Source organism: Sebastes fasciatus, chromosome 21 (assembly GCF_043250625.1).
Source record: "Sebastes fasciatus isolate fSebFas1 chromosome 21, fSebFas1.pri, whole genome shotgun sequence".
NCBI classification, from domain to species: domain Eukaryota; kingdom Metazoa; phylum Chordata; class Actinopteri; order Perciformes; family Sebastidae; genus Sebastes; species Sebastes fasciatus.
This window is the reverse complement of record NC_133815.1, coordinates 3,206,455-3,226,191: the sequence shown is the minus strand read 5'-3', so window position 1 is coordinate 3,226,191 and position 19,737 is coordinate 3,206,455. Positions and strand designations below refer to the sequence as shown.

The window sequence follows — 19,737 nt, the reverse complement described above, 5'->3', positions numbered from 1 at the left end:
TCCCGCCCTCTCTCTCTCTCTCTCTCTCTCCGTCTCTGGCCTCAGTAATAGGCCTGTCTTTTTTTAAACCCTCTGTCTTCCCCATCAAACACACACAACAATCCCTCTCATGTTCACCATACATGGGAAGTGATCAAACGGCCGACCCCCTCTGTTACGGCATGACAGCGCGCTGATGGCCGCAAACATGCAAAATGAAGAAGGAGGAGCCACGGTCGTGGCAGCGCACCATTAGCAGGATAGCAACGCAACGCGCCCGTGTTCAGCTCAAAGCACCCACATGGCAACTCCCCCAGCGAATACACGAGCCAGTGGCCGTGACAGATGCCTGGGACGCAGAGCATTAAGTGTCACATATCTGCATATGCTTTTCGGCAGCGCTCTTAGCGGCGCGCACATAGGAGCATATGTCTGATGAAGGTCAGTGATTTGAAAACAAGGCACCTCGGCTGTTGCTGCTACTGCTACTGTGGCGGCTCCTCACTTCTCCCCTTAATCCTGCACTGACAGAATATAGCTAATGACCAGCAGATGGATGTGACAGAATGAGGATGATATACAGAAAGAGTCAAAACTGAGGGAAGACAAGGAGTATAAATGAAACCAGGCTGACTTACTGAAGAAACCCTGCTGATATCAGAGGGGGCGTTCATTTTCTTTACCGCCTTGGGTACGCATGTTTATCATTTTCCAAAGTGGGCAGGAGAAGAGGGGGGGGGAGGACATCATTTAACCCCTTCCATCTGGGCTTTAACCCCAATATCCTTGCTGGTTTGAAATTCTCTGCCAGCCTTGACATCGTCATTATCATCCATCATCATCATCACCATCCTTTATAGTTCCACGCATCTGGTGTATACAGAACAAGTTGGCAATCTGGTGTTAAACACATAAACATTCTGCCAGAGGAAAGTTATGGCCCGGGCGTGATTTCGATCACAAGCTAGATAAATTATGCTCAGATTGCGATTGTAATTGGGGAGAGACAGAGGTCTGAAGCGCCACGCTGCCTGCTGGGAATAGTAGAACAAGATGTGACGAATGGGAGGAGTTGCACCGTTGAGGACTTTGGTGGAAATGTTGCAATAAAAGGGAGGTTAGGAGATTAGGAGGAGAGAAAGCGTTGCGAGAAGTGATAGCGGGAAGGATGTTCCCCCATTGGAATTCAGGACAGAACACATCAGAGAGAGAGAGAGAGAAAAAGTAGAACAATGAGCCGCTGCATCCTTTTATTAGAGCCAAGAATGTCTAGAAATTTAAGACCACCATATTTTTAGAACCCCATCAACCTGGCCTTTATATAGCTCGATAAAATAGGCCTCCATGTTTCCAGCTTATCCCGCCATCGGAGGACTAGCTGCTTTTTGTGAACACTCACTCTCAGGGGGAGGACATTCAGGCAGAGAAAATGTATGGGCTACATCACCGAATCTTATTTAGATTGATAGAAGCTGCTCAACCTGTCAACGCCTCAACACGGGCATGTTTGCGAGCAAAATGATGCAGATTACCTTGGGAGCCGCGGTGTGAAGCAATATGAGTGAGCAAAAAGACAGACCCATTTGCCTGTGCGCGGTTGTTTGTGTTTCTTTATGCACATCTGGAGGAGAAACAAGCGAGCGAATAAATCTGAGTACAGTTTCTCTCATATAGCTGAAAAGCAGAAAGTATATTGTGAAGTAGAAACAAAGAGAAAGTATCTAAAGGCATCCACATATACACCCCTCGCCCCCTGTTGCCTTTCTCCCTAGGGTGTTCGTTAATCACCCTTTTAGATCTGTCAGCCTGTGGGTGGGCCCATTACCCTTCAACGCTGGCACTTTTGTTGCCTGAGACAGCGTCTCCATTCAGATCCTCCGCAGACGCCTCACCCCTCGGTGTGTCTCGCACAGGCCCCACCTTATTAGAGGAACATAAGAGATAATGAATAAATAAACAAAGTGAAGTGGATTGTGGGACGTGAGGAGCATAGTGACAGCTCGGGGTGTTCATTAAGACAAGGTGCGGGGTTATCGTGCTGCGTATACGACATCAGAGTGGCAGCTAGGGTTTCGGCGCAACCGCCGCCACCGCCGAAGACCCCCTCCTCCGCATCCCTACCTGCTATATGGCGAGAGATCCGGAGCTCACAGCCAAGACGGGCAGAGCTCTTGTCAAGGGAAAGTGAGGCGCCATATGGATCCAGGTTCAAAGATAACTAGCCTCGAGCTGTCAGGGTTGCCAACGCTCTTTCCACGAGGTCGGTTGCACCTTGACATTAAAAAAAATGGTCTAAATGAGTGTGTCCGGTTTTTAAGACAGATTCTAACGGCTGGTGTGATATGTTTCATATAAAAGACAGGTTATCCTTTGAAATGAAACATAATAGGTTTTTTTTTAAAGGCGAGAGACTACCGTTGTTTTTCATGATCTGATCAATTTTTAGATTTTTTTTGGCTGTTCTGCTTCCTTAAAGGTCCCATATTTTAAAAAGTGAAAAGGGATTTCCATGTCTTTTATATTATAAAGCAGTTTTAAGTGCTATATAAATACTGTTAAACTATCAAAACTCTAAATATACGGAGAAATACACACAGCCCATATTCAGAAACTGCGCGTTTGAAACAAGCCGTCAGGATTTCTGTCCATTTGTGATGTCACAAATATAAAATACATAGATCATTACACGGTTTTAAACATAAACATTATAAATGTGTCCCAGTTTATTTCCTGTTGCAGTGTATGTAAAAAAACATCAGCTGACAGGAAGCAAACATGGACCCAAACTGTTGCCTAGCAACGCAATTCCGTTTCAATTCCGTTGAAATGCACTAAAATGGAGCGTTTCAGACAGAGGGTAAATACAGGCATATTCAGGCAGACAGTACGAGGAAAATAAAGGGATTTTTGACATCAACATTTTCACAACATAACAGCATGTAAACATGTTTCTACTAGAACACAAAATAAAAGTATGAACCTGAAAATGAGCATGAGATGGGACCTTTAACATGTCTTCTTTCAGACTAGTGGAAAGAAAACATTTAAAATACACATTTAGGTGTTTATTTTACTACTTTGTCTGTTTGCGTCTGTAGATTTCTCCTAAATTCACCAACAGTCAGCATTAGATAATGCCTCATTTGCATATTTAAACATACAGTTTCAGAAAACTTGTAATACAAGAAGTAATTGTCTTATTCACCTGTAGTGTTTTCAAAATGTATGGAATTTACAATCCATATATTTAAAGGAACGATATGTAGCACTGACAGCTAGCGTTTTAAAATGTGTAAGTCCAAATCCCAACCATTGGAGCCGCGGTCCGTCCGCTCCTCCGGTGTGACTGATGGCAGTTAGCGTGTGTTAGCATCACGCCATTAGTTAGACTGAATCACTTCACCGGCTGATTGTGTGTCTCAAATACTCGCCGCCACGATAACCCGGCTGCACGCGGACCTCAGAGAGATGTGCTGAGCCGTGCTTAGAGTGGATCAAATCAGTGCCAGCACACTTATCCTATGTTGGCGTGTGTATCGGCCTCTATCAGCAATCTCTTGCTCCTATTTATTTATTCATTACTTCTCTAAGCATGTTATACTGTGTCAGACATATCAGCTGAGGTTTTATTGCTATTACTGTTAGGCTATGTATTTTCTTTAGTAGGCCTATAATACTCAAGTGGAACATTATAGGGTTAAGGTGGTGTGTTTAGTGTTAATAGTTAAAGTGCTTCTCTGTGTTATTTGTAGCCGTTAGCCGGGTATCATTCAGGTTTCAGGAGCAGAGTCTCCGTCAGGATGCTCCTACTTATTATAAGATAAGATAAGATAAGATGAACCTTTATTAATCCCCGGGGGGGAATTCAGGTGTCAAAGCAGCAAAGCGCAGGTACAGAGGTACAAAAAGATTATAAAACAATAAATAGAATATACATAGTGAATGGACATAGCGTGTACATCATTTTGGATTATTATTATTACTAGTTAAATGATTATTTTATTATTTACATATATCACAGCCTTCGTTTGAACATGTAATTCTTCTGGAAATGTTTGCCCTAAAATCGCAGATTCAGAAAAATTTGAAATAATGTTTCATTGATTATATTTGTTCACCAATATAAAAAAAGTTATGACGAACAGTTCACTAATTATTTTACAAAAAGGACGTAAAAACGCGGTATTGATAAATTACAGCACCGTCGTTCTCATCCCCCGTGCCGTTCGTCAACTCGTCCAGATGCTCCCCACGTTATGGATCTACTGGAGAACCTGATATGGAGAGGGCAGAAAAGAGAAAGTCGGTACGCAAGAAAAAGTCGCGGTACGCTAAGGTGTAAGCGTACCGGTGAGTACCGGCCCACTTCGAGCACTGGTGCCGAGGCTGTTCAGGTCGGGTAGAATCAAACGTTAACGTTATCTCTGTTGATCCAGTTTGTTAGCTTGCTTCCATGATGGCTGCAGAAGGTTGTTTGCACGCCGATTTGTTTCATATGTGGCAACGAGGTGTTGAAATTAGCAGTGGACGGGATCACACCGACGTTCCAGACCGTGCTGAAAATTTACTTCAGTATTTCAATTCAGCATGTTTCCTTAATGTCTGAGGACACAACATGGTCATTTTATGATTTATTACAGTAAATATATTACATATTGGTCCTTTGAAGGACGTTTTCTGAGCCAGATATCACCTCTTCAGCGGCACTTACATCCACCAAACTTTCCAGTTTCATTCCTATTTATATTCTGAAGGTTTTCTACAGAGGGGTTTGTTCATATATCATTCATAGCCCGATTTATTGAACATTTGAGTGATAAAAAGAAATATCCCAATTCCCCTCTGACTCTAATGTGCCAACAAAATTAAACAATCATTTTGAGCCTGACTTTATCCAATGTTCAGATTTCTGTTCTGGAAAATGTATGCAAATATGTAATGTTACTTCATGCAAGTAATCAACTGGGGAAGTTAAAATGTCTACCCTATTCACCTGGAGTGCATTCGCAGACAGGAAATTCAAGGAGGTAAACCTGCAGCTGGAAAATGCATAAAACATTAAACTAAATTCTCTACCATGCAAGAGTCCATAGAGATTTTAGGTGAATTGTTTATATATGCTCTTTAACCATCTGTATGATGGGTGATTGTTATTACCTGGAATTAGGCAGGTGCTCATGAGTTGCAGGTTTGTAAATCAGAGTAAACAGTGAAGTCACCTATTAACCTAATTGACCAATTCAGTAAATGGCCAATAAATAATAGGTTACTGCCAATTAGAGTGTGTCATGTAGGGCGTTTGTGGCAGAAGCCATCTGTTCGATCCAAAGGTGTCTGACCTTGGTTTACAAAGGTTGCATTTTTTTTAAAACCTCGCTGGGTTATTACGAGCCCATCTGAAGATGCACGCTGCTTTGTTTCACATTTAACTTTCTCTAGTTGCTTAATATTCCCTGAGAACTTAATCAGTGATGTGCACATGCACAATGTTCCTGTTGTTTTTCTAATTGTCTTAACCAACACTGTGTCTGCCATTCGGATGAGACAATTTGGACATGTTAATGGACATAAAATTGGCTCAGAACATTGTGTTTTGGAAGCCTGTTGAATTAGTTGTTTCAAATTTAACTCTTTATGAAGTTGTGACAACTCTGTGAGGTGTTTTACTTCCAAATATATCTCACCTGTGGAGTAAGAATTATCTATAATCATTGGGTATCACAGTTTGGTTCTTGGTAAAATGTGATTTTAGTGCTTACATTTAGAATTTAATTAAAACACTGCGTCAAAACTCCAGCCTCTTTGTTGTGACTATAGCAACTATTGTCTAATCTACTATAAAATACGCTGTGTTCTTTGCCCCAGAAGTTTTCAAATCCATCACTATGCCGGTGCCGTTTCAGGAGACAGCTTTAATGACTTTATGAGTCTCGCTCTCACATTTCTTTGTATTAGCTCAGCTGGCAAAGTAGAAGTTTTGCGACGGCAGAGACTGCAGCCTTAATCCCGAGCGGGTCGTTTTAACACCAGACTGGCTGCAGTTTATCATGAATTATGTGCTTGTTTACAGGCAGTTTGAGATTAACTCCAGTCAACAGTCGCAACTGCTTTCGGTGTCGATTTGCTGAAGTCACTAAACAATTGCAAATATCCTGCCAATCAGGCACATTTGAAGCAGATTAGAGGAGCTGCCTGTGAGAAGTGTTTCTCAGATGTATTCAATTATTATCCTTTTAACCGAACTGCATGTATGTGCATTCATATACATCAACAACATTTTTCTTACTCTGGGTCATGACATATAAGAGAAGAAGTGGATGCGACGCAAACTGTAAATGAGACAGTCAAGTTGTCCATTTAACAGACGGCACTTCTGTCATAATAACCACCTAACCCCGCCAATGAGATTCATGTTGTTTACAAACTCACAACAACACTCGGGAGTAGCGCTCCCAGCATGAATCATAAAGTGATCTGATGGTGTTAAAAGCGCCTCGCCGTTGTCAATTTGAATATAAGTAAATGTGCGACGACGCATCACAAAGCCAGTAGCCGAGGACGGCGGGGTGAGGGAAATGAAGGGGAACAGGTGAGCAGAGGGAGGTCACACTTAGTGAAAAGATAAATAAAGTGAGAGGAAAAACTCACACGCGCTGGCAGAACAAACAGCTGGAGCCGTAAACTCGGTAGATTAATTAAAAACAACTCTGCCTTCTTGTAGATATAAATTCAGGAGAGGCACAGGTTATGAGAGATGACTTCCCTCTAACATGAAATTAAGATTTAAACTTGCTCTATATACATTTCTTTCCATTCCTTGGATAATAACATATAGCTTTTATTTATATATATATATATATATATATACTAAAACCACAACTCAAACCTGTCCAAGCACTCAAACCATTTTGTGCACTCTCTACGCAAACCACACACTACTCCCGATCATACTTAATATCTTGAGTGGAGCTACATTATTTTTATTGCAACTTAAGCTTATCAAAGGGGAGAAACAACAAACATGCTTTCTCTTGGTAATAGTCGTCTCTATCGCAAAAAAAAGCTCTTAGGGTTGAAAATGCACAGACCTCGCAGTAATACGTTTGAATTACTGGTGATTGGTTGCATGGCTAATGGAGAGAGACAACACCTTGCCAGGTAAAATCACGCAACGCCGAAAGAGATTTCCACTCACGTTGCCCAGGGGTCACCTGTCCGGTCCTTTGACAACAGCATTTGATCAAAAGAGAAAAACACACATAAAAAATTGTAATGTACGGGCTGCAGGGGTGTACAGGAGTAATGTGTGATTTGATGTGAACAGACAAGACATCATATACTGCGCGTGTTCTATCAAATAATCCTCCGTGCCGTACATGTAGACTCGGAAGAATATTATGCTAATTTCTGAAACACTGCGATATGGTACTTTGAAATTAGGAGTCAGGGTCAACGCTGGACTTGTTCTGTATACATAAATTTCATGCATCAGGAGGGATGAGAGACAAGGTTTTCAAAGACGATGCACGCGGTGCTAAGTGGTCTAATGAGGAGCTCTGCACATTCTCCCGCAGAACCACTTTATGCCGGTCCTGTCAGTACATACATTTCACATTACCAGACCACCTGAAACTCGGGATGTTCTCGGATAATAAAGCGAGTCTCGTACTTTTTCCAAAGGTGAGATATGGGTGATGATGGAGTCACGGAAACATACCGGAGAGGCTGCAGTGGCCCCTTTTCAGAGTGCACTCTTCTTTTATAACCTTATTACGCCGCCGCCCGTCACTCTTTGACTCTCCGATACATGTACGGCACGAGCAATTATTGGAAGAGTGGAAGATAAAAACTGAACAGTCTTCGCTTTAATTCTGTGCTGCTAGGTTTGGTAGCAGATCCTGTTACTTTCCATTAAGCATCGTTCGCTGTGCACGGCTGCCGTAGCTTTCATTTCAAACTAAAGCAACTTCACCTGTGGGATCAAGGGCAAAGACGGACTTAATCATACATGTAAGTCACGGCGTAATTTGCACTGTTAACCTTCTGCAAACCCAGTTAACAGAAAAATTGGCATAACCCTCCATTTGTGTCCACAGTATTTTATAATTTGACCTTCAACGTTTGAAAAAGAACTACATCAAGGCGACCGGACAGTGAATGCGAGAGCTCTGGCCTTAAAAAACTCAATTTAAGAGACATTTGGAAGTCGTCATGTTGCTACCACGAATTACAGTCACTCAAACACACACGCTTAATTGCGTCTCTGACACATATGGCATCTCAAATACTATTGATTGCTGTTCAGAATTGCAGAAAGAACCTTGATTTCAACATAGCAGAGTTCTCCAGAGTGCTGGAAAATTACTGTGGGGAGCGCTCTCTGAGACTTCGGATCGACCTTAAAACATCTGCCGACCGCTTTCTCGCAACACGGTAGTCAGATAGTTCAACTTTCTAAGAGCGAGTACAGATACGACGCACTCGCTCACCCAGCCAGCCCTCCAGGCGCACACAAACACCTCTCTTTGCTGTGCTCGTAACAGCTGAGAGAAGTTAATTGGACTTTTATTTAGTAGTATGTTAAAACGATAACATGCAACATCAAACAATAATTAGCTAAATCTAGTCTCTTTTCCTGTGATTGTATTTGTATTTTTGCAACCATCGTGATGAAGTGAACATAAATAATAAATCCACTGACAATGAAACAGTGTGAGAAGTTGTAACTTCCCGTTATTGACGTTTGAGTTTCTGTAGGCGCGACTTTTGTGGTCTTTTCAGCCACTCTTGCTGTGTGTAAAGGTATTTTACAAACCAAGGCCTACACAACAGTTACGGTACACACTTGTGTGAAGTGGCTATACACTGAATCAGCACTGTGTTATACTGTCTAACAATCAGGCATTATAGTCCGTCGTAAAGCTTTCACTTCTCTTCCCACTTAGCTTTTAATTCATAGAGAAAGTAATGTCAGTGGTTCAAGTGAACTAACACTTGTTTTTCTCTGACATAAACTTCACCTCTTCATATCTCAACCATGAATTCTGAAAGCATACAGCGTTAGATTTATGACTCCTTATTTCACGATGAGCTGTACATTTTCTGGTTTAATGAATTTTCCAAAGCATTTTAGAATTGATTTATGTTTGTTATGTTAAATGCGGATTTTGTGATATTGGGCCATACACAAATAAATGAAACTGATTACATTCCCCGTACGTTTTGCACCCATTTTGAATGTCATCAGCCGATTGAATGAGCGTTATCGGCGGTTATCACCACCACGTTGTGAAAGTGAAACTTAATGTTTTGAATTGAAACAAAACAACTCTAGGTTTAGGCAACAAACTTCTTGGTAAGGTTTAGGAAAAGATTGTTGTTTGGGTTAAAATAAGTGCGCTTGTTACGTAACTTCACTTAAATAAGTGAGTAAAGTAAGTAAATCCTAAGTCAACGGGACATGAACAGCAGTGAAAGTCCTGTGTTTGTTTGACCCCCTCTGCTCCCGTCATAATTACTACATCCACTAGGTGTCAGCATCATCTTCTTGTATTCATATTGATGATCAACCATGTGAATAGATGATAACAGCCATCTGAACCTACTGGTAGGTGTAGCAGGCTCCTTCTAACTCATATATATGCGAGTGATAACCACCGATAATGCCCAGTCAGTCGGCTGATGACATGTGGAAGCGGATGCTTTTCATCTAATACAATCATCAGGTCAAAATTTTCATTTATCTGAGCTATTAGCATTAGCATGCATTTAGCTCAAATCACCAGCCTCATAGAGCTGCGAGGTTGTAGACTCTTTAAATCTGGTAAAACCTGTTGGTTGATAGCCATTAGCTTTTTTAATAAAATGCATTCATGTTTCAAGAGTAAACCTAATGCAACACTTCAATCAGAGCTGTTGAGCAGAGCTAACCTCCGAATGGGCCTACAATAAGGTTGTGATGCTGGACTATGCCATAGATAGATTATGGTTCAAAGAGAGTTCTAATGTAATTTCTCAAAGGTATGAACACTGGTCGTGCTAAGGGCTTTTTCACATGAGGCGATAACGTCACGGTGAAACAATAAGTGAGGAAATAACTGCCAGAAACAAAAATGTAGCGTTAGATTCAGAGAGAGAGCAGAGACGGGTCAGTGTCTTGCAGAAAAACTCTCTGGTTCCTGATTGAGCCTTTGACCTCAACATTTTAGGATGTTCTTTTTTCCCCAGTTTCAGAGGGGAACCTCGTCTCTTGAAACCAGCTCAGCTCAGCACTGCAAGACAAGACCAATTAAAACTTGTCTCTTTTCCCACTCTCCCTGTTTTCCCTCACCCCGCTGTGTAACTGGTGGAGTCACTAATTCAAATCAAATCGGAAAGTTGCACGGGGAGAGGGAGAGATAATGACAATATGTTTGCAGTGGGGAGCATACGAATCTGTGTACTAACATAATTATTTGCATGCTTTTTGTTTAGGTAGAGGTGGCCTGCTGTTCTGGCCCAGATGTCCGTCATCAGCTGCCAAACTCTTTGAATGAATTACAGCAGATCTCATCTCGAGTGTGGAAAAAATTGCAATTGCAAAGACATGATGCCTGCATCTGAATAGTTAAATCTAAATGTCAGGTGCACAGCACGTGAAACGCACTCTTTCTTTTTTATTTGTCCAACATTTCATGCTTTTGTTTTCTGATGTGTATAAAATTCACTCTGGCTGCTTTAAGCTGTTATGATATTATATGGTATTGTACCAGTCACATTGGTTTGGTTCCATGCCTCCGCGCCAGCGACAGCCGTGGCCAGAGGCATTATGTTTTTGGGTTGTAAATACGTCCGTCCCATTCACATGGACGCGATATCGCAGGAACACCTAAAGGGAATTTCTTCAAATTTGGCACAAACGTCCACTTGGACTCAAAGATGACCTGATTAGATTTGAGTGGTCAAAGGTCAAGATCCCTGTGACCTCACATCTGTCCCTTTCTCGTGGACATGATATCTCAGGAACACCTGGAGGCAATTTCTACAAATTTGGCACAAATGTCGACTTGGACTCAAGAATAAACTGATTAGATCTTGGTGGTCAAAGGCCATGGTCCCTGTGACCTCACGTCCGTCCCATTCTCGTGATACGTCAGGAACGTCTTGAGTGAATTTCATCAAATGTCCATTTAGACTTCAGAATTAACTGATTTGATTTTGGTGGCCAAAGGTCACTGTGACGTCACAAAACACGTCTTTGGCCGTAACTCAAGCATTCATATGCTAATTGAAGTTTCAAATTGAATTGAAGGGACTGACATGGTTGTAAACTGCAACTTGACTGGTTGGTGGAGGCTTACAACCGAGAGGAGGTAATTCTAGTTGCTTTATAATATACAATACCAAAAGGACCAGAGTCCAGTTTTCTTTTAGCTGTGTCACTTTCTGTAGGCGGAGAGGTCACCAACAGCCAAACTTAATTTGGACAAATCTACAGGATATCAGTCAGGTTAGATGAGACGCTCTTTTCAACTGGAATCTTTTGCGATAAGACGGCTTGGATTCTTTTTTTTTATAAATTGTTGCTTTGTGCAGCTGGCAAGTGGCAAAGGAAAGGCATGGCCGGGGTGTAACAGGGTCAAAGTCATCTACATGTGTCACAGAACTGTGACATTTAGAATCCACTCAACTGCAACCACAAAGGAAACCGAGAACAGCATAAAAACACACGGCGTTCGCCTCTGGGGGGTTTCTGCTTCCTGTGCCATGTCTCCTGCTCACCTTGGACACTGGGTCAGTGTCAGCTGTCAGTGTCAGGTTGAGAGCAGGAATGCTAATGGACCCTTACCACATTGCATCCCTCTCTCTCTCTCTCTCTCTCTCTCTCTCCTTCGCTTCTGCTCTTTTTCCTCTCTGCGTTTTGTCTGAGGGAGGCCAAGCTATTAACTTTCCTTTAGTAGTGGAGCTCTGCATCTGACTATGGTAGCCTGCAGTCTCTGTCTCTACAAAAGATAGGCAGGCTCCCTTTGAGAACCGGAGATTCGCCTCAACACTGTCTGTCAGAGGCACAGTTACTCCGTGTGCAGTCCCTCCCTCCTGCCTCTCCCTCTTCCTTGTGCTTGCATAAACGCTAGCAGATACTGCCAACATCTCCACTTCTAAACCTCAGAAGAGTGCAGAACTGTCGGTGAGTTTGAATGTAAAAGAACCCGCGGCCACTGCAGTGCCTCTTAACTGAACCGCAAAAAGTGTTCACAAAAGAAGTTCAAGTCTTCAGATGTGAGATAGAGCCAGTGTGGTGAGATATGTGTTTGAATACAGTTTCACTTATATCAGGAATTAATGATAAGTGTTGTATATGCCTGAAGGAGAGCTTAAAAGATCATTCTGGTTTGTTAGATCTTTATTTTCAGAGCTTTGGCCATCATTTCTATCGGTTTTGATAACATTGTACTCATCAAGTTAATTGCTGAGATATGGTAACATTGTACTACAAAGTCCAACAAGGTAATAACAAGGTTGTAAACAAACACTTTATCTCGAGTAAAACCATAAAATAATGCACTCAAAATGTTGGTATTAATCATTCATCGCACTGGAAGCCTGCCCAGATGCATTTATTTTTAGCAATGTCACCGATGTCACCCTGTTATTTAGCTCATCCTCATTGACAAAATAATAGAAGCAGTATAATGCAATTCAACGGCACCACAAACTCCTGCAAAATGATCATAAACTTGATTTAGCACATTCTCTAAAACAGTTTAAAATAAAACTAAATATAACCTTCATGAAGGTATGATAAGTTAGGGCTAAGTGTACCTAATAAACTGGCAACTGAGAATACAATCAACTTATTATGTCAAATAAGATTGCAAGACTCCTGAATCTTGGCACATTTACTAGCACTAAACCACATAGAAACTAATGTCATTTCTAAATGAATGCAGCCTTCATTTTCCCGGCGATGGATTACACAACTCAAGCTGTTTCCAATAGTCTGTAAGTAGATTCACAATCTGCACAGAAATAAATGGTGATTGGACCAGCGTGGTTTGGTTAGCTGTGATGCAAAGTATACATGATTTGCAGCAATTGGGTTAAAGCCACCAAAACAATGTGACATGTTTCACCGTAGACATTTTGACTTGCTTTAGTAGGAAAAACACAGGTGGTACTAATAACATTATGATGAATCTGCTGTATTCAAGTGTGACAGCCATGACAGTGTGACAGTGAGCCAGCATGCACAATACCCAACATGTTGTCACTCCCAACTCGTCAAATATGCAGCTTGGTCAGTGGCCCTACACTTCAAACTATGCAAGCTGTTCTCATACACCGTTCGTAGCTATACCTACGAAAAGTAAATGCACTGTATGCACATTCATATACTGTATATCCCACAAGATCAGTTCGTATGTAATCCACGTAATCGTGAACAAGTATAAATAGCGGTGAACGCCGTGTAGGGAGGAGGTCGGGGGGTCAAAAAACACCGGACTATCGCTTAAAAGACCGGTGTTCGTGTCCCGTTTGAAACCAGAAGTCAACGTTGATTTATTTGTCTAGTAACTTTCATACTTAAGTCGCAGCACTTCCGGTGTTATTTCAACCCAAACCACGATCTTTTCTAAGCTTAACTAAGTCATTTTTGTCACGTAACGTTCATACTTAAGTTACGCCACTTTCGGTTTGGCGTAACTTAACCACGATCTTTTCCTAACCCTATCTAAGTGGTGTTGTTGCCTAAGCCTAACTAAGTTGTTTCCTGTGAAGACAGAAGTTTATTTTGATACATACATTCGTAAGAAAACGCACGAAAAATGAGGAATAACTTTACGTAAGATATACAAACTGTTGTATGAGAATACGTTAGAACTATGACGCTCTACGTACCCCTCCGCTCGTTACACGCATACACTGTCTTTTCAAAGTAAACGTCCGTTTTCACCGGAAACAACTTGGTTAGGTTTAGGTACGTAATTAGCTACTAATGTACTATGTAATGTAGTTAAGTAGGCTACGTAAGTGACATAGTAACGCTATGTAATGTCACTTAACTTAAAAATAAATCAACATTGACTTTTGGTTTCACACAGGACACGAAACACCGCTTTCCTGGGTGAAAATCCTATGTTTTTGGACCCAACCATCCACCTCGACTTCCTCCCTATGTGGACTTTATTGCTCTTTATACTATGTAACCTGACTTCCTCCTTTATTCCCGCCACTTGTGCTTTTTCTACTGTGACATGTTAAAATGTCTTCGGTGGAAAAGGCCTGTTGGTGTGGTTCAGTAGTGTCTTACTAACATTAATAGTTCTTTTGTAGTGTTCTAGTACTGTACATTTTAATATGAGTGAACAACTGTTATAAATCTGCATTGTGTGCAACAGAAACTAAATAAAATGGCCATTTTTCTGAGAGTGAAGTGAAGTTCCAGTGACTGACATTTTGAGTTTTGACGAAGGGATCAAAAAGCCGGTCAACACTGTTGCTACAACATTTGGATAACTTCATAACATAATTATTGAAACTGACATTTCATGAAGATTTCAAGAGCAGTCTTTCATTAAGTGCCGAAATGAAGGGATCTGTTTACAACCAATCACTTTGAGGAATCTCATTGAACTATAATCTGACAACAACAACAACAGCGAGCTTCTTTTTTTTTTTTTTTTTCCACCGGCGCAATTAATCAAAAAGCAATTACATTAGCATGCTCGGGAGATGGATTAAATGATTTTGACAATTTCTGCGGCTGCCTTGGCTTGGTCGGGCCCCGTCCTGCTGTCTGCTGAGCGCTAAAATCACGAAGACGAGAACATTGGGATAATTAGTCCAGAAGATGAGCAGAGGCTGTTCATGTCTGTGGCACATCTCCAGAAGCAGCCCCCACGTACTGTTCCAGCCACCATGTATTAAAGCAAACGTCTGTTTAATCACAGTGCACCACATACCCTCCATGCTTTATTAGACTATAAATGTGCTGAATGAAGGCCCAGTGCCTAATTAGGGAAGACTTCAGTTCACTCACTATCGCATACTGTTTTCTCCCACCTTGCATTCCCTCTCCCTCTGTCCCTTTCTCTCTGCTGCTCTCACAGAAACTCTCTTCACAGTCAGGAAGCAGGGCTGAATCCCTCCAGTTTTAAGAAGTCAACTCGCCCCCAACTTAGATGTTGAGGGGATTGCACTGGAGGCAAATCTCACAGCAGCCATTTCAGCCATTTTCAGCTTGTGCGATGCAGGTGGCCTTGGTGAGAGTGCCAGGGGGAAAAGTAGTCATGCAGAGAGGAGTCCTCCATCTCAGCAGATGGACTATCGGCGGTGGGAGTGCAGTATCGAGGCTCAAAGAAACCAACTTGAGAAGCACAGCGTCTGAGAGAGTTTCAAAGGGGTCAGGAGGTATCAGCCCGCGTGGGGCTTTGGAGTAAATGATGGGGAGCGAGACTCGGGAACCGAGAAGGAACCGACTTGCCAGGCCTAACTAATAAGAGAGCCAACATACAGCACATGAGTGCATTGGTTAATAGCCTCAGCCGTTGAAGATAATAGGTGCAGTCTGCGGGCCAGAGAACCTGAGACCCAGTCGAGGTCCCAGTGGTGGAATTAGGGTGAAGGACGGCGTTAGAGATATGGGGCGCTGCTGGGAAATTGCCATGCCCACCTCACCAGTCATTTATTTATATAAGCCTCCTGGTTCAAGGAAAAGGTTGGGTAATTACCATTAGCAATTACCACTGAGCAAGTACAGACACCTCCGTAGCCTGGCTGGAGGTGCCAGATGTGATCAGGAGGTGAGAACGGGGTCTCTGAAACACACCCGAGGGCACAGTTCCAGATCCCCGATGCGGCATCAGTACAGTAGTTTTGAAGCACATCCTCCCAAACAGCTCTAACTCAACTGTAACACCGTACAACCTAAGCTGGCAGGCAGGCGTATATTCCAGAGCCACTCTGTTTTTTTATCTGGCACAAAAAATCTCCTTTAGATTGGTGTTATTATTATCTACTGGAGATAACAACTCCCTCCGTATGAGGAGAGGAGGACCACGTCACACACACAGCAAGGGAAGAGGAGAGAGGGAGAGGTGGTGAAAACAATGCTCAGCGAGAGAGAGAATTATAGGCAATGGGAATAATAGGTCTGGCCAAGTGAATGCATCACTCTCTGTATCCGAGGTAAAATAGGGCCTTATTTGCACATAGGGGCTGCCCATTAGCAGAGAGTTAGCAGCGGGTTTTCAGGTACAGTTGTGGCAGGAGCTTAGGAGGGGGTGTGCAGGAGACGACTGGACACCTCTGTGTCCATGTCCTCGGCTCAAGGGGCTGGGAGGCAGGAGACATCATGCTGTTCACTGAAAGCACGGACGCCCCGCCACGACGGTAATGAGACAATACCACCACCACTGAGAGAGAGAGACGATAATTACACACACATACACCCAACACACACAAAACAGCCTCCCACTAGCACACACTGCCATTTATTTTCAGCGAATCCAAAAGAAATATAACACTGCTGTACTTTAGTCACCGTGTAAAGGTGAAGTTAAGGTGGTTTTGGGTGTATTCACAGTTCATTTTTAAGACTGAGTCCGATGTAGCACTGTATAGTCATTCAATGGTTGTAAGCACGCTGATTTATAACATGATGTTTCATGTTACAAGAGCATGTTGGGCTCCTCTGTTGTTATGGCAGCGTAACGTGAGTAAAGGCACAAAATCACTGTTTGTTCTGTACAACATGAAATGGTAAATATATCTTGTGTGAATATCTCTGAGCGACTGACTCACTCATCTACTGACGTATAGATAGATACACCATGAGTTGCAGTTTAAACATAAAACTTTAGAGATCAAACGACTATATGTAAAGTGGAGAGGGTTGCTTGCATGAAGAAGCTGCAGAGGTTTAACAGCTGTTCTGTTGGCCTCTTTTGGTTCTGGTCCTCTAATTCCAGCCACAGCAGGCAGCTGTTTTCACCAAAAAAAAAAGTTCTGAAAACCTAATGCACGCTACCTACAGTACCCGGCACTAAACAGCAGGCAAAGTTAAAGTTCAACATTTTTGGAAATGTACTTACTTTCTTGCAGAAAGTTAAGTGAGACTAATCAATACCACCATCAGTAGAGATGATGATGATTTTAGATCACATCCCTGGTCATATTGTGCATCTATTTATCAATAGATGCAAAATAAAAGACAAAAAAAACTATTTCTTTGTATTTGTATATTAAAATCCAATCATCTTTTCTTAAAATAAAATGTGTGCTTACGTAAGCTACCAACCAATTTCAACCAATAATATCATAACATCCATCCATCACTCAATTTGCTTTTTAGCGGTCCAATCAAATGCGAATGATTTGATGTAAATCCCTCTTGTAACTGTTCACAGCTCAAATATTCAGTTTCATCGGGGAATACTCACCGTATAGAAACTAAAGACGATAACCGTCTCCTGGCTCCAGCTGAGGTTGATATCGATCTTCTCGTATAATTCTCAACAAGAAAGCAACTATTGCTTTAACAACTACTTAGTTAAGAAAATTTGAACATCTAGCAGCTAGCGAGCCAGATATATTTTTTTGGGGAGTTGGTTGAGACCAAAATAGAGCTAAAATTAGAGTGAATATTGGCTGACTAATTAAGCGAACAGAAACATAACTCCAAATTAATTTAATAAATGAAATGTGTGTGCAGGATGTCTAAACAGGCAATCATTTGCTTATATGTTTAACAACTTTTTAAAGCATTAATATGTTAGAGTTCTTCTGCCCCCAAGTGTCCAAAAAAACAACAACGATGCAGGACATTTTTTTACATCTAATGAAGAGACTTCGTGAATTTGTTTCCTACTGTTCAGACTTCTTCTCACCTGAACATGAACTAAGATACTGGATTTGTATGATCTCCGCAGCACGTAGTCACACACGTACACGTGAATGTGCGCCCTTTGGTAATGTTGAGGTCAGACCTGCACAAAGTCTCGTTTCACTCTCTCCGCCCAGCGTTGTTGTTCAGGTGGTCAGATAACTGTTAGTGCTCCTCTCTGCAGTGCAGCGCTGTTCCGTGTAATTATCTTTTGCCAGGATAATCAGTGGTGCTAAAAGGTGATGGATGGTGAGGGAATGCATTGCAATAAACCAAGCAGGCAGTCCTCTGATAAGCTGAACCACTCAACTAGGCACTCTAAATTTGTGATATATCTGACTCATTTCAAAGCAAAACACCGAGCAATTAGATGTCTTACCGAATGTTCTAGTTGTAAAACATCTGTGTGGGGAAAAAAAATAAAATAGACTCTATTGGGATAGATAATTAAGATCTCACCAATTAACAAAACACTTTTCATCATGTGAATTCCAATGTGTTTGAGCAGAAAAGAAAAGGTTTCAGTTGTTGAGGTCCTAAACACAAATAATAAGCTCTAAAAATACTGCAAATGGAAGGTACAATTTCATCATTTTTGCTGAATCTGATTTGAATGAAAAATGGTATGCATTTGCATTTTAAAACATTTAGCTGACGTTCATATTCAGAGAGTTTTGCAGCGAGTGAACAGGCAGGGGTTCTTGTTCAAGGACACTTTAATACATGGCTTTTTGGCGAGCATATTGTCTGTAGGAATGATGAAAACCTGTGACCTTTCAGCTTGAGGACAGTTTGGAGTTTTAAAAGATGAACAATAGGGAGTATCAGTTTGTATGTCGTCATCCTTTATGAGTATCAAAACAGCCACTGAGGACTGAAACTATTTGAAACTTCCTATTTGCAAGAGTAAAAATCACAAAGCATCTGACAATGATTGAACAGGCTTTTTTTGGTATTGCACAGTTGTAGCTGAAGTGCAAATTCAACATTGACACTACTGTGTTTACAAAAGCAAATTTAATCTCTTAAATTCTTCAAGTTTGACAGACAGGAAGTATCAACATGTAGTGATGTCAAATTTTCTTGTTGGACTGTGTCTGTTTCGAGATGCTGTTGATACAATAACCATCGCGTCTAAGATGTAGACTCCAAACACATTATTGATCACTTTTTATACTGCATTTGTTTTATTTAATATTTTAATAAGGAACTCTTGCTTTAATGCAGGCAATTCTTACTCAACAATGCAAAAAGTAAAAGTCCTGCATTCAAAATTGTGCAGCAAAAATTTACTTTAAGTGTAAAAAATAAACGTACTCCTGTAGAAAAATGCTTTTCAGTGCTATTCATCAGTGTTATGTATTATATTGGAATATAAATAGTGAGGTGTCTGAACCAGCCCTAGGCATAGGCGGTATAGGTGATTTCTAGGGGCGTCATCCATCCATATGGGCGTCCCAAATGAGGGAAGAACAAAAATTCTAAAATGTATTATTTTTTACTATTCCCTACTAATACTATTTTAATATTATTATTTCAAAATATTACAAAAAAGCCCACAACAGCATGACTATGTAGCCTATTCCATAGGCCCGGGTTACCTGTTACCTTCCGGGTCTGAAAAGTGAAGCCAATGCTGAAGTGCCTTTAACTTGCATTATTTCTAACAGCCAGCAGGGGGCGACTCCTCTGGTTGCAAAAAGAAGTCTGATTGTATAGAAGTCTATGAGAAAATGAGCCTACTTCTCACTTGATTTATTACCTCAGTAAACATTGTAAACATGAGTTTATGGTCTCAATCGCTAGTTTCAAGTCTTCTTCAATACAGCATGATGTTTATTTAGTAAATTATGGTCCCATTTAGAGTCAAATAGACCATAAAGCAGGGGATGCTT

The 19,737-nt window shown here is 41.4% G+C and overlaps 1 protein-coding gene across 1 annotated transcript in view; it reads left to right on the top strand.

Moving 5' to 3' along the window:
* Window positions 1–19,737, top strand: part of LOC141759807 (cadherin-6-like) — a 209,364-nt gene that overhangs the window by 80,594 nt on the left and 109,033 nt on the right. The gene's annotated exons all lie outside the window — the stretch shown is intronic.